Source organism: Hyalella azteca, unplaced genomic scaffold (genome assembly GCF_000764305.2).
Source record: "Hyalella azteca isolate HAZT.00-mixed unplaced genomic scaffold, Hazt_2.0.2 contig11129, whole genome shotgun sequence".
Lineage (NCBI taxonomy): Eukaryota > Metazoa > Arthropoda > Malacostraca > Amphipoda > Hyalellidae > Hyalella > Hyalella azteca.
The window spans coordinates 1-10,917 of record NW_025941138.1 but is presented as its reverse complement, the minus strand read 5'-3'; the positions used below and the strand labels follow the sequence as shown (position 1 = coordinate 10,917).

The following is a 10,917-nucleotide window of genomic DNA, read 5'->3' as shown; positions in this document are numbered from 1 at the left end:
ACTTTCGAAACTTGAGGCATCTTTGCCTGCCCAAGAGAATCCGGCTTTCCTGACATGCTAGAAGCAAGAGAAGCTCTGGAAAAAGGACAAGAAAATATTTAATACTTGTTGTTGATGACAAGGGTAAATTCATTTTCTTTAAAGGTGTTAGCGGTCGTTAGTAAGGATTATTTATAATGTCTTCAGTGATGTATATGCAAAATTTGGATATGAGGCAATTTCTCTTGGTTTTGAGAGTAATGACGTCTAGGAATTTAAATATTTCTGAAGTTTCCATATATTGTACAGTGCTTTATTCGTGAACAATGTACCAACAACTTGCTAACAATGCTTGATAAATTTTAATGTTAAATGGTGATCCTTGTTTGGCTCTGTATCCAACTTTCACATTATACTTAAAGTACGATTTACCTGAAAAAGCCAAATCTCTTTCATTTTTCTCAACGAAATCATAATGAGAAGAACCACAACCTGAACCTTCGATATCTAGTTTTTATGCAGGAATAGATGTCATGTTCTGACACCTTGTGACCTTTTGACCTTGTGATGAGTTTAGGACGTCGTAGTCCACGGTCAAGCTGATGCTCCGCCTTCGTCGTCCTCCGTCTTCGAGTTGTCGCTAGGCAGGTCACCCCGCCCTCGGGTCCCGGATGTAACGTTGGACGTGTTCCGTCTATTTGTCCTCATTTGGGTCAGCTGATGCAAGATGCTGTTGCTTGTCACTTGCTGACGGTAGTTTCCCATTACTGGACATTACGGGATCTTGCTCAACCACTTGTCCAGTCGTCTCTTGAATGTTGCAAGGGTGCACTCCCCTCCTCTCAGCGCTTTTGGCAAGGCATTAAAGAGCCACGGTCCTACCACGGACAGTGATCCCTCACGAAGAGTCTGTACTCTGGCCGCGGTTCGTTTATTAAATGGGGGAATTCTGCACAGTCTCCCCCAGCCTTCGTTGTAATATGTCATTATTTTGGAGGTCTCACTCGCAAAGCTTATAATATTAGGCTGACAATATTAGGCTGACGCTAGGCGGCTCGTGTTAACTGTCCCATTTAATATGAGCAGTGAATTAATGTGTATTATAACGGCCTCTTATATATAACTCATATTGTAGATTTTACATATTACAGATTTTAATAAATTAATCATACTTTAATTTTATTACTAATATTTCAGATTTTACTTCTATATGTTATTTCGCTGCATTATTGACGGAGATAAATTCGCGGACAATTCATACATTCATATGTTACAATTTTATTCGATATCCAGATTGAAATTCGTTTTCTTTTAGTTCAGAATGAAAGAAAGGGCCGTAATACAACCAGGCCGTAATACAACCATGATTACATATACTGACTTTACCGAAGATCCCTGTCAATTTATGGGTTCAGATCATCATCCAACAAATACAATCGAACAGTTGATCGTATGATAATTCAATAGTAATAATTTCACTTTTTTAAATGGAGTACAATTAAGATTTTCATATGCTTGGACTCTTCCTTTTAGTTCAGAATTCTGAACTGTCCTGTTAGTTCAGTATTCCTTTTAGTTCAGAATAAAAGAAAGGGCCGCAATACAATCATGATTACATATACTGACTTTAAAGAAGATCCCCTTCCTTTTATGAGTTCAGGTCATCAACAAACAAATACAATCGGATAGTTGATCGTATGATAATTCAACTGTAATAATTTGCCCTATTTTAAATGGAGTACAATTATGATTTTCATATGCTTGGACTCAGTATTAACATCAATAGAAGGAGACTACCGTAAAAACTGAAAGGTAGACCTGAGTGAAAATTTACATTCTAAATGAAGAATCAAGTACATGCTTCAGGTAGGAATCGATTGCTAGCTCATAAATCGTAGAATTAAACGTCAAATATGCGCTTATGAGCAGAAGCATGGAAGGTTTGGAAAAAAATCACCGAATTTTAGTTCTGCTAATGAAAAAATTTTAAACATACGTTATGCTCCATTAGTTATCTCCTTAAAAAGATTTTGTGTAAAATCAATAAATTCTTAAGTGATATTTTCCATTGTGGTAACACACAGTAAGATTCGCGGGATCTTCCTGTTTTGTATTCCGTGCCCGGCCGCCAGATATTGTAGAAGAAGGGCGAAAAGTATTTTATGTAAAAGGCAAAGTCATGAAATTTTGCGTCCCGCTTAGTCAGTTGCCACTATGCATTGGACAAGTGAGCAGCGTGCGTTTGCAGTTGAGGAGTACTTTTCTTGTGGCCGTTTTGCAGAGTTGTCTCCGTCTGCGACAACATTTTGCAGAGCGCCTCATCTCTTCAATAGGTGACCTTCTTTGACCGGCCTTATCCCCCGATTTGGCTCCGTGTATTACTGATTTAAATTGATTGAAATGTTAAAATTTAAGTGAGTGTGTGAAGGCTATTGAAACCTAATACACCATTAAAGTGAATTTGTGGCTACGTAATATCGATTTTAACCTTATCTCAAGTTATTGAAGTGCTAATGTGAATACTATAAAAAATGTTCATATATATCTTCATTTCTACAATTTGAGAAATAGCAAATCATAAAATAATTCATGGCTATTGTTCAATAAAAAATTACATATATACACTTAAAATATCTCTTCTATAGTTTATATTCAATCAAAACGTACTTCGGACAATATCACGCGCTGCGCCAGCGAAATTAAATTTTATTGCGGGATTAAAATTTTTCACCTACAGAAATGAGAAAAGTTTCTGAGACGATGAATTTTCTTTACCCAAGTTCACGAGCCATCCAGTCAGCTATAACTGCCACTCAAGGTCACTCCTGAAATATCAAATTAGTAACTCAAACACAGTCGAAGTTTGGGTTTTGGGCCTTAACCTGATGCTCTCAGAATTAAATTTTCGCCACAGGCTCAAATAAACCTATAATTTAGGCTACACACTCTTCTCCCTAACTCACGTCTGAAAATTATAGCTGAATCATCGGTGGCCATCGTTAGCTTGTCGATCAGTAGCCCGCCATTCACCCAAATTTGGAGTTGGAGTCTCTAGGTCATGATCAGTGGAGCTATTTTATGAGCCATTGAAGTTTTTAATGGAGAGCTTCCCAGAAAATTTAGGATAAATGAAAGTCTCGGTGTCATGAGGTTTCAAATGCAAATTAATGTGTTTATAAATCTCCTTAATTGAATTTGTGTAAAAAATAATCCGGTAGCAATGCCCACATCAGAGGCAAGGTATTTTACTTATTCACAAATTTTTTTTCTAAAATATCATTTAATCGATCACGGAAACTCCAAACATCAAGAGAATTTAAGGAAAGGAACTAAATCTCCTAGAGATAATACTTTCATCAATTTCTAAAATGTATTTGAATTCAGTTTTACTTGGATCAGTAAAACTGAATTCAAATACATTTTATATGCTGCGGATTTTATTCCTTTCCATGCCAATATGCTTGAGATGGTGTTGCCGTTGCTCCTACGAACTCATGTTACTCTGTTCATAATTTCGACTTTTTTCAGACGATAGCGTCCTGGGCCTATACTTTCAAAAAAAGTTAAGAGATCGTAAGTTCATCAGCCAATCATAGACGGTCTTTCAAGCAAAATCCGCCAATCATAGACAAGAAAATAGTGCGTAAGTACTTACGTTCACTTAGCGAGTTTTGAAAGTATGGCCCCAGTTCCACCGCACGTTTCATATTCTCGCATTTCACGCAGTCTGGCTTGGCCTCATGTTTGTTAAATGAAAACCTGGGCGCCATGTTTCTTGATGAGCTGAAGCTCGCCCAGGATGGAAATTAGTCCTCAAGTTTGTCGCACTACGAAACATGTTTATTAAATAACATGTAGGTCTATAGCGCGAGCATGGACTTCAATAGAGAATATGGAAACAATGCTCTGAATTCCGTCAACACCATACAGCTACAATATACCTTATTTAAAATTAAAAATGTCTATCATATCTTTAATTTATTGCAAAAAAAGCTTTTTTGACGCTTTGAGATTATTAAATTTCTTAAGGATTGAATTAAAATACTCTGTTGCACCATCTTGTGCATATAATGAGAATCTTTTACATGAACGATATAGGCATCCCGACCATTCCAGTACGACATCAGTAAAATTATATAAAATAGTTGAAGTCGCATGGAAACAAGGCACTAAATTTTCATAGAGATTTTGAAACTGCTGATGAAAATTTATAATACGTATAACACGAAATTTAGTAAAACTTGGTCAATATTTTGTTATTCATAACAGCTGCCGTGATAAAAGAGTCCTGCAAACATTATTGAATCTACCACGTTAGTTCTTACATGAATCGTCGAACGTATTTCTCGAGTCACACACGAGCTGAATCTCAGTGGCAGGAATTTGTCCTTTTCCAGTCACATCTTCTCTAAAAAATTTTCTGCTGGTATCAATCGAGATCCTCCGTGCTCCTCGTGAGAATTAGTCAATTCTAGTCAAATCGAAAAACTGAAACGATCTTGTGTCTTTTGTTAATCTATTTATTTATTTATTTATTTATTTTAGTTGTGTGAGTGATTCCCCTTACCTGATAATGCATCGAACGTGTCCCCATTTCGACAACATTCTGGGGTGGTAGCATTGATGACTTTAAACAATTTCTGATTTCTCAATTAAGCTTTCCTTACGTAGCGAGAAGGCACCAAGTACTAGCTATGAAAATGTAGCCAGCAAAGGATCTTGTGATGAATGCCGTTATCCTTGTTCCTTTCCTGTCAGAGTAGTAGGAATTCTCATCTACAATAGCAGCATACTTATGAAAAAATTCATGCACCTTCTTTATCATGCACCTTCGTTGACTTCGTGTATCATGCACCTTCGCACCCTCATGCACCTTCGTGTATCATGCACCTTCGCACCCTCATTCATGCACCTTCGTTGACTTTAAAATTCATGCACGTCAACGTTACCAAATCTGGCTGTTTAAAGTTTTTAATGAGATTCAGGGATGTAAACCCGTACCTTTATCTATACAAGTAAAAACGGAGGTCCAACTGAAATTCTCCAACGAAAGCAATTCGTCTCCATTCCTGCGCCAAAGAAGCTTGTTGCTCCTGATCGCTTGCGTTGCTTAAGAAAACGCTAAGAAAATATTACCAAGGGAGAGCATATACAAGTAAACAAAGCAATATAAAGATGGCATGAGATGCACACCAACCATGACAAGTTGACCAATCGAGACTCAATCGACATAGACCCGGAGCCATATGCCAAATTAAAGGAGTCTACACACCTAACTCTAGATCATTGGTACCGACTGTAAAAATTTTTGATAAATATATAAAGAGGGAGTTATTTTTGTAAAATAACAGTATGTTATGTATGAAACCTGTTGCATTTCTTTCCTCGATGTAAAACCTACTCTACGTTATCCCTCTGAAGGGTCCATAAACAAAGACTGCTGTTAAACAACCCAGGTAAATGTTACTCAGTTAAGGATGAAATAACCTGAGAGATGTGATGAGATTGTATTAATCGTTCTCATTTATCTCTTCTGAAAATAGGCCGCATTTATCTGGTCTTAAAAAGAACTTTAGAATACACAGGTTGTTAATTTCTAATCATAGTGGCAACAGAAATTCATGACAAGCGAGACGCAAGGCGTGAGTGTATCTTATCAATTATTTACTGTGCGTAGAATGCAAAGGTTAACAATAAATTCTGTTTTCTGAACATTCACTAATTAGAGTTCAATTTTAAATTTCACAGGTACCTCATATATGACATACGAGGCATATTTTTTATGTAAGGACCGTTTTAAAATTGAAAAAAATGAGCAAAGAAAGAGAAATAATTTTATTCGTACAAGAAAGCCTGTACCTTGAATTTACTTTTCTACATAATTTCCGTGAATATTAAGGCACTAAGGTAATTCTGCTGAAGTTATGAATTCTGCTGAAATGTAGGTGAAATTCTGCTGAAATACGCCTGAAATTTCATTTTCCTGACGAGTCAGGAGGCAGAATTTCAGGCGTTTTTCAGCAGAATTCCTCCTACATTTCAGCAGAATTCAGAATTTCAGCAGAATTTCACCTCCAAGTCAGGCGGCAGAATTTTATCAGGAGGGTATTCAAAAACTGGTGCCACGTTATGACAAGTTCCTCGATATTCACAGAAATTATGTAGAAAAGTAGATTAAGGTACTGGCTTTCATGTAAAAATAAAGTTATTACTATATCTTTGCACCTCTTTTTTTAATTCCAAAACGGTCCTTACATAAAATACATGCCTAGTAAATTGCCCTCGGTTTCCACAAATTCATTATTTCTCAATATGAATATGACACAATGAACTAATTTATAATTTTATCAAATGCAGGAAATATCAACCAACTCAGTGCTCGTTCATAGTTGAACGGATCATCAAGAAAATTTCAAGACAATTAAATTCGAGGATAAAAATCAAATCTGTCACTTGCATGTCAACCCGTAGTGGCTCCCGATATATAGTCCTGAAATTCGAGATAGTGATTTTCAAACTTTTTTTTATTTATGTGGTATATAATTCAAAAACTACTTGAATACCTATATCTGTAATATTTTAATAAAATAGGAAAAATGCTTAATTATACACGAAATGATATATTTTAAGTTGCACTTCTAACCGATTTACAATGCAACGAATGGTATAAGAAAATTTAGGTCCAGATTACTGCAATTGCCTATTCGATAATGATTATGAATAAATGCTCAAACGGCCACTTCATGCAAACATGTATAGTGCTCAGCTCGCCACACTCTGACACGAAGAAATATTGCAACATCTATTAAAAATTTGTGATAGTGCGTAGATTTATTTGGGTACACACAACAATTCTGCCATTGTATGGTTTCACTGGCTCTAAAAAATTATTCATTTTTCAGGAATTATAAGATATTTTAGGCTGGGAATGGGAGAAATTACAAAATTGAGGTTTTTTTTCCTGGGAATGATTGAGTTTCACTCGGTAACGTGTAAATTTTATTCCAAATAAAAACCTTAACATCCCTTGAATGTCAAACAGACAGTTAAATGGATGTTGTATGCGAAATAAAGGTTGAAATCGGCGGTTGTCTAATTAACGAGCTATAGTTTTCATAGAATGAAAACTATTTATTTGATCCGTGATGACAAGATTCAAGAAGACTAGATTCTGGATGGTTGTATTCAAGGTAACGGAATTCTAAAATTTCATGTAATGACGATCCAGGCCAACGCGGGGTTATTCAGCAAATATAATATGAATAACGAATTAATTGAATAAAATTCATTTCCTTCACACAACATTTGACTAATACAATATGCACTTCTACAAAGTTAACGGGCTAAAATACCTGGAAATTTTATTAATAATCTGCAAAGTTCTTTTTTATTATTGTTAACAAAATATCAGGTGAATGAAACTCATTGTGAGCATAGTGCTGACACTCAGAGTAACGGGATTCTAAAATTTCATGGAATGTCGATCGAGGTCAACGCGAGGTTACCCAGCAAATACAACATGAATAACGATAAAATTGAATAAAATAACTTTCTTTCACGCAGCATTGGACTATAATAGAATATGCACTTCTACAAAGGTAACGGGGCTAAAATACCTGAAAATTATATTAATAATCTGCAAATTTCTTTTTTATTATTGTTAACAAAATCTCAGGAGAATTAAACTCATTGTGGCATAGTGCTGACACACAAAAGTTAGGTAATAGTTAATTGAGCATCGTGGTTGGAATATTACTTGATTTTAATCAGTTTAATTTGTTTATGGAGAAATGCAACGTGCATTGAGAGGGCAGTAAGTTCAGAAGATATTGCACATAAAATCACAACACGAAAAATATATATGAAAGGTTAATATTAATTCAAATAATACATTTTTCACTGTGTTTGATTATATTACCAGCAAAGGTAAGTATGGCATTGCTTGAGAGGTCGTGTGTGATTTGCAACTCGCCATCCCGTTGTATTAACCAGTAGAAGCAGCTAGGGCACTAAACATTTGAGTTTCTGCACTTACCTTATGTGATAATTTGAGAGGATAAAAATTAATTGCTTCAAAGGTTGAAGTGATATTATGGTAGTATAGATTAAAATTTCATAATTCCGCTGAGATAAACGCTTTTTGATTAAGTTTAGCTTCAATCACTCAACAGCTCATATAGGAAATCTAACAACGATTGAGATATTAATTTTAACTTCTAATGGGGACCTGACTAGGAATGTAACACGCAATTGAAAATATTCGACTTGTCGCAAACAAATGTTTGACCCTTTATAGTGCGATTTTACATATAAATTAAATTTTAAAACAATTATTTATTATTACATAGACAGACGCAGAAAGTTAGAAATTCAAAGCTCGCAATACAGCTTGTAGATGTTAAAATTCAGCTCATATCTAGTGAGTTAACCGGTGGTTAAGAATGGGCGACAAGCCAAAATGGCCCAATCAAATTTAGCCTCCCTATAAAATATTGTTATTAATTTTAGCCACACAAAATTTTAAGTTTCCTCTGAGTCTACAGCCGTACTTTCATAGCGGAATATATGCTCCTTTGACTAGTTGGGCTTTATTGGATCCATTTATATGGCAAATTTCGAGGCTATTTTTTTCTCGTTAAAAATATAGCTTAGTAACCTGGACTGCTTCTATAAGCTGCCACCCCCAGACTTCAATGGCCAACATTAGCTTATCTTTATTAGGGTTGCCTAGCCATTAGTTCCTAACTATAACAGTGAAACTTCGGCACGCCAGGGAACAGGAGCGACACGAAGCAAGACAGAAGATCGCACTTTTTCGTGGCTGGTGGTAGAGTAACGGGAAATAAAATTGTTTATGCAGCCGTCAAAGATAGAATTTGTGAAATTTTTTGAGGATCTCATATCGAGTGTAGCTCAATGTTTTTTATCCAACAATGAAGCGATTGTTATAAAATAAGTAAAGTGAAAATGACCATACGAGTACATCTACATGCGTGAACCCTTTCTTAACTAAGGCCAGCAAGTTATCGTGTGGTTTATTTATTTATTGATGAAACATATGCAGAAGCGTCTAGAAAATTTATTTGCTCTAGGCTAGCAGCGATATGGTTATTCGATGTTATTGATAGAAAAATTTGATAGTGCTGGCAACTTATTAACGGAATATTCAACCAAAAAAAGCAGGTAATTTGAAATAACATATATTAGCTGACAGGAAACGAGACCACAATTCGAAAAAATATATTTCATATTATTACCAAAGTTTAAGCGACTTGTAAAGTCTAAAAATAATTAAAATATTTGATGAAAAATCTTCTACGATTTGTTTTCATAGTAGGTTCTCTACTCACTGACGTCGAAGCAAAATAAGAGACAAGATTGTGTATTCAAGCACTGCCGTGAACACTCATTGATGGACAGGTTCTGGTAGTAGAAGGCATTGGAGGTGTTCAGGAGACATCCAGAGTGGAAAGTTGTTGCATGTACCTGAATATGTTATACTGAAGTTATTTTCATGTAGACTATAATAGAACTAATAAAATGTTATTAGCAAACACGAATATCATATATTCGTGCATAAATGATACACGAATAGCATATAGCAAATAACATAGCAGATACGCATATCATATTGCAAATTAAAATTATTTATATGTACATAGTAAGCCAAGGCCAACGGCCTACACATGTTACAAATTTAGGAGGAGGTTATAATAAAACCTTAGTAGTGACGAAACTAGTAATTTGTTAATGGTTAGCAGTTGAAAAATAATTGATGACGGATCTTTTGTATGCCTTTGCTTCAACATATTTTGTTTTGCTATGGCTCGATAGATAACGATAACATGGAATGATGTAGTGATAAATGTATTTCATTACTTATTAAATTAATTTAGACATTAATTATTTAATTAATTAAATACGAAATTATGTGTGAACCAGCATTCAACCTATATTTCATGGAAGCTGTATAACTAGTTCAAGTAATTATAACGATGAATTAATAGAAGGAAATTTTAAAAAGTTGAAAACGTACGTAGAAACACATTATGGCTTCTTGCTGAAATTTTAACGTGAATGCTACCGTGCGCGCGCGTTGGAACGAATACTTAAATTCTGTCACTTATCATTTCACTATTATTTCTGAATAAAGTACCTTCAGAAATTGTTGCTGAAGAATAATACAGTCTCCACGTGAGATTATATATCCCGAGACAGCCATGTAAATGAGGCTACCAAATATAATGCTTAGTGGTGGAGTTTTATGTCGTCGCCAGTCCCTGCAAAAAAAAAACATCATAAGATCATTCTGTAACCAAGAATATTATTAATTTACAGTAATTAAAAATGATATTAGGATTGGGATTATAATGATTTTTAGAATCATGTACTGGATATTATATTGATAGGTATAACTTATTTAGGTTTATTTTTAGGAATGTTAGGAATCTTCCATTTCCTATCATCAGAAGACGAGATGACAAAAGGTTAAGTCAGCTTGTAATGAAATTTATCGGCGCGTCGTCGTTGAATCTGCCATCTACTACCGAGTCCACCTCATTATACAAAATTATTAAATTGTTTTTTTTCCGAGGTTATTAGTGGTTTGGAACGTTTGATAACCTTTATGACTTTTGAGACAAGGAAGTAAAGTATATATAATTATTGAATATTTTGAAAATATTCAATTTAATTTAAGCCTATCCCGTTACAATATCCGCCTAAAATTCTTCAGCATTCAGTTTATTATAAGACTTGAAACTCGTGAACATAACAAATATTTTCCGCGAACAACTTTTCCCCGTAGTCATATTTTCCTGCCGCGAGAATGTTTGTGCTTTGCGTACGGTTTGTCACAATTTTGTCGTACCACAACGGCATAAAATTCTAAAGTAGTCTTCATATATACATTGTGCTTGGGACCATAGTCTATTTTAG

The 10,917-nt window shown here is 35.0% G+C and overlaps 1 long non-coding RNA gene across 1 annotated transcript; it reads right to left on the bottom strand.

Annotated features, from left to right (window-relative positions):
- Window positions 1-8,749: 8,749 nt before the first annotated feature.
- Window positions 8,750-10,171, bottom strand: LOC125178585. The gene is made up of 3 exons (XR_007156954.1): window positions 10,136-10,171; window positions 9,330-9,465; window positions 8,750-8,800 (listed from the first exon to the last, which is right to left on the bottom strand). It is a non-coding gene; the product is annotated as an uncharacterized LOC125178585 (long non-coding RNA).
- Between the last annotated feature and the right edge of the window lie 746 nt (window positions 10,172-10,917).